Genomic DNA, 5557 nt, shown 5'->3' on the forward strand with positions numbered 1-5557 from the left:
CGGGGTATCGATCCAAACATTGGAATTTTAGCAAGAAATAAAAAATTCTTGCTGCAAATGAAGAAGAACGCGAAGAACGCGAAGAAGAAGTACCCGGAAATGTAGTCGGTGGTGGCGATTCCGAGACTCAAACACTTCGTCAACTTCAAATGGCTCCAATTAGGTAAGAATCTATCATTTTTGGGGTTTATTTCGCTTTAATTCGTCGAATCGAGAAAAAAAAATTCTAGGGTTTTCGGTTATTTATCCAGATTCGGACGATATGCATGCTCATTTACTTCCGAATGTAGCCGTGTTCTTCATTTTTCAAGAACATCGATAGTATTCGGGAGAAAGATTTGATGATTATATGCCGAATATTGGTGGCCATATCTTCCTGGATACAAACTGCTAATAATCGGTAGTTTAATGAATTTTTTGGCTACCGAATATATTTAAGTAGACACAAAGTATTCGGAAGAACACTCACTACCGAATGTATATATTGAAAAAATCTCAAAATTTCTGATATAGGAAAAATCCCATTTTGGGGCCAGTATTTATTCGGAAGACAATATAATGTTTTATACCTCCGATTGTGTAGGATAAAATTTTAGAGTTTCTGAACTCCAGTTGATGAATATTCGGTTGTAAACATGTTTAGTTATATTCCGATTGTTTTTCATTCGGAAAAAATATGTGTCTTCTTACTTCCGAATTTGTACATTCGGGTTATAGATGTGCACTTTGTCTTCCGATTGTGTAGGATGAAAAATTTACAGCTTCTGAACTCCAATTGATGTATATTCGGTTGCAAATATGTTTAGTTAGCTTCCGATTGTTTTGTATTCGGGAACAATATGTGTCTTCTTACGTCCGAATGTGTACATTCGGGTTATATTTCCATACTTTGTCTTCCGATTGTATAGTTTGTAAATATTGTTCCTTTCTTTGTTTTTTAGACAAAGTCGAGAAGGGAGGAAGAAAGTGACAGCTAGTGCTAGGAGGGAAAGGAGTGCCAAAGATAATTCAGGTGCTCAACAAAGCGAACAAGAACAAAGCAGTCAACAAGGAGTGCAACCAACTGTTGAACAACAAGGAAGTGAACAAGGGGTGCGACCAATTGTTGAACAAGCCGCTCAACAAAGTGCAGGACCAAGTGTTGAACCAGTTGATCTAGTGGCAAGAGTAGAAGAAGAAGGACAACCAAGTGGTACCCAAAAAGCCAAAAAAGGAAAAGATGTTGTAAGGAAGGATATTGCTAAGAAAGCATCACATCTTGTCCCTCAGCACTTGAAGAAGAAGGGTATTCCAGCAGGCACAATCCTTGGACTACCAGCGGATGGAGGAAAATTGCTATTTGGATACAAAGACTCATGGGACAGAGAAATATATGAAACCGAGGTAATAAAATTACTTTAGTCACGGTCGTAAAGTAAAGAAGAGCAGATAAATGACAATGATTTTTGTTGTACATTCGGAAATTTGTTTGGGTAACTAAGTTAGACAAGTTCAAATGACAATGATTTGTGTGTTATATTCGGAAGATTTGGTAACTAATTTAACTTCCGATTATTTCAATTTCAAAATTTGTGTTTTTCCCAAATTCTGATTTTTGAGCCATCGAACATTCGGAACTTTACAAAAAAATTTATCCTCCGAATATTACAAGTTCAAAACAAACCACGCCATGGCTCTAGGTGGTTCCAAGGGCCAATATAGAAGGTTAGACAGCCCATATTCGGAAGTTTGGGTAACTATTTAACTTCCGATTAATTCAATTTCAAAATTTCGAAATTTGTGTTTTTCCCAAATTCTGATTTTTGGGCCATCGAACATTCGGAACTTTACAAAAAAATTTATCCTCCGAATATTACAAGTTCAAAACAAACCACGCCATGGCTCTAGGTGGTTCCAAGGGCCAATATAGAAGGTTAGACAGCCCATATTCGGAAGTTTGGGTAACTGTTTAACTTCCGATTAATTCAATTTCAAAATTTGAAAAGTATCAGTTTTTCCCAAATTCTGATTTTTGGGCCATCGAACATTCGGAACTTTACAAAAAAATTTATCCTCCGAATATTACAAGTTCAAAACAAACCACGCCATGGATCTAGGTGGTTCCAAGGGCCAATATAGAAGGTTAGACAGCCCATATTCGGAAGTTTGGGTAACTGTTTAACTTTCGATTATTTCAATTTCAAAATTTGAAAAGTATCAGTTTTTCCCAAATTCTGATTTTTGGGCCATCGTACAATCGGAACTTTACAAAAAAATTTATCCTCCGAATATTACAAGTTCAAAAAAAACCATGCCATGGCTCTAGGTGGTTCCAAGGGCCAATATAGAAGGTTAGACAGCCCATATTCAGAAGTTTGGGTAACTGTTTAACTTCCGATTATTTCAATTTCAAAATTTGAAAAGTATCAGTTTTTCCCAAATTCTGATTTTTGGGCCATCGTACATTCGGAACTTTACAAAAAAATTTATCCTTCGAATATTACAAGTTCAAAACAAACCACGCCATGGCCCTAAGCCTAATCGGAAGTTTAGTTTTTATTACCCTTTCGATTATTCTAACCGAATATTACAATCGGAACCAAACAACACCATAATCGGAAAGAAAGTTGACTCATAACATAACCGAATATTACAAACGGTAGTTTGTTTAACAAAATAATCTACCGATTTCGTATAATCGGCTAGTTTTTATATTAATAATACTCCGATTACATCCATTACATAAAATTCAAACGGCCTTAACCTTACAATTTCGTCAAAAGCACCTAAATCCATACTCCTAATTGACCATAAAAGTATTAAAACAGATCATAACTTCCAGTGACCATAGAAATTGTCCCTCTTGATTTTGTAGCATCCTTCATATTCAAATCGTTTCCCGTAGAGGTCCACATACCGGCGATCCACAAGATTTCTATGAAATTACGAATGAGTAACAAGTTAGTACTAACTTTTGTTAATGTGAGTTGGAGTTACAGAGATACTTACTCGTTTTTCATACGTCCACCAAGGAAAAGCGTTCCTAACAAACCGTTCCTCATCTTCAAGTTTGTCAATCTCCTTATCGAGCGCATTCTTTCTCATCTTAATGTCATTGGATGATCTTCGAATTCGATTACCATCTAAGGCCTCAAATACCATTAAGATACGGTTCCATATCTGCTCTTCGGATTCCGATTTGTGGAGCTTGTGAACACGATCATGAGTAGTTACCACAACCCACGCTCTATAAATAGCACAATCTTCTTCTTCGGCAAAAGCAATATCCATGTTTTTTGTTATGAAAATTAAAACTGAAGAGAGGAAAGAATTTGGTGCAATTGGGGTGATAGATATGAGTTTCTTCATATAGGTTTAGGGTCCAACGGCTCTTTTTGTTTTTCCCAAAAACTCCAACGGCTAATTTGACGAAAGTTGAATGTGGAGAAACCAATAATCGATAGGTATTAGATTTAGCATATCTACCGATTATGGTAGCTTTCAAAATTTGAATTTGTGGCAACTTATAATCGGTAGGTTTTGTAATATATTTAACTCCCGATTAACGCTGAATCCAAAACACGAACCAAGAAATACTGCACCGACTTTAATCGGAAGTTTGGGAAATATTTTGGCTTCCGATTGCATTCGGAGGGTAACAATGTTATCATATCCTCCGAATATATAAGGGTAATTTCGCCATTACGAATTACGCGAGATAAGGGATGGCTACATTTTCCCTTTGGGTGACCTTTTTTGTTTTATTGTTGGCCCCTAAATCCTTTTGAGTGGCCCCTAAAAACGCCAGGGATTTTTTCTATGAGCTTGTCAAGAAAAGGGTTGAGTCTTCTGGTAATACTTTTGGTGATGACTTTATAGAGGACGTTGCATAAAGCAATGGGCCTGAAATCAACCGGATGTGTGGGGTTTTTTGTCTTTGGGACCAAAGCTAGGTTAGTGTGATTTAACCCTGGTGGGATTGAACAGAACCTGATGCTATCTTGAATAAGACTAGAAAATGTAATAAGTGATTAATATTGGTTAATTATGTAATTAGAAAATACGGTCGCGTTCAACCTCAAAATATAAGTACCCAATATAGCTTTTTGGAGGAGTAGAAATTCGTTAAACTAATCCATTATAAATTAGAAACTTTGTTAAATATTATGTGTTTGCCAGTTCTGATTTAGGCCAGTGTGTTGAATTAATAACCTCACTGAATTCACAGGATGAAAAATATTTGAAGTTTTCAATAGGACCCAACTAATATATAAATTAATAATCAGTGTAATAGTATTATATTATGATGATGTCATATTAAACTAAGAACCCAGAGATTTTTTATTTTTATTTTTTATGAAAGTTGTTGTTCTCTTGTTCATATTTATAATAACATTGGACTTTATCTCTAAAAATTTTGTAGTCCTCTTGAGAAGTTTTGGACGGATTTTATTTTGTGTTCTCCTTATTATTTTAATTTTGAACCTCAAAGTATATACGTTTACAAACATAATACATTTATTTTTGAAATTTAAATATAATTTTGGTATGTTTCGATATATGGATAACTTATTAATTTATCGGTGAACTAATACTTCGCTAAATTAATAAAATCTAGCAGTCCCAAGATTACTAAGTTATTGAAGTTTTATTGTAGTAGGAAGTGGTTGTTATGTACTTATGTTGTGTAACTGATTCCATGCCAAACACACCCAACAATGCATCCCTTAACTACTCTCTTTGATTGCGCTACATCTTCCAAATTACATCTGATTTAAGCGTGTCAAAAGAATCCTAAATGAAATGTTTGATTTTTAGAGAAAATTTTCCACAATTCAATATATAAGATGTCTCTTCATTACTACGTTTGAAAATGCAACATTTAATATTTTTGTTGGGAAGATAGGATAATGTGCATTTTTAGAGGTAACTCAAATAACGAAGCTCAGAATAAAAGAACAGACAAAAAAAAACAATAACTAGGAAGGCTTGTATATAAAACCTAAAAAGTCGACTCCTCGTAGTCTTTTTCTTCTTAAAGAAAACTTATGGAACATAAGAGGAGTACATACTTGAGCTAGTGGTATAACGAGTACCACTTCCGTCGTGACTTAAGTTCTTACAAGCCAAATCCAAATTTAAAAAACCTAAGTTATGAGTTGTATGTATAATTTTAAGACCTAATAAAACAAAAAAATGATGTTTGCAATGCCTTCTTTATCATTGTTTTTTATTCTACTTGTTTCATGGTAACTGAGATTGAATCTTCCTTGGACAGCTTGCTTGTAGATCATGGTAAAACAAACAATAATTTGCATAGTTTCAGCTTAGATTTCAGTATTAGTGCACTTCATTTGTTTAGCCAAGTTAAAGGCTAGATCAGCTCCTCCTGTTGCTCCCCGTTCTCCATTGTATCCTGGATGTCCTCTATTCTCAATGTTGTTTCCTGCAAAATCCAAAGAAATTATTGCAGTATAGTAGATAAGTGAGTCGGGGTCTTGTATAATGCATATTTTTATTGTAATTCTGAAGCCTCCTATTATAGAATGTGTGTGTGTGGGGGTGGGGGGGGGGGGGG

The sequence above is a fragment of the Papaver somniferum genome, chromosome 2 (assembly GCF_003573695.1).
Source record: "Papaver somniferum cultivar HN1 chromosome 2, ASM357369v1, whole genome shotgun sequence".
NCBI classification, from domain to species: Eukaryota; Viridiplantae; Streptophyta; class Magnoliopsida; order Ranunculales; family Papaveraceae; genus Papaver; species Papaver somniferum.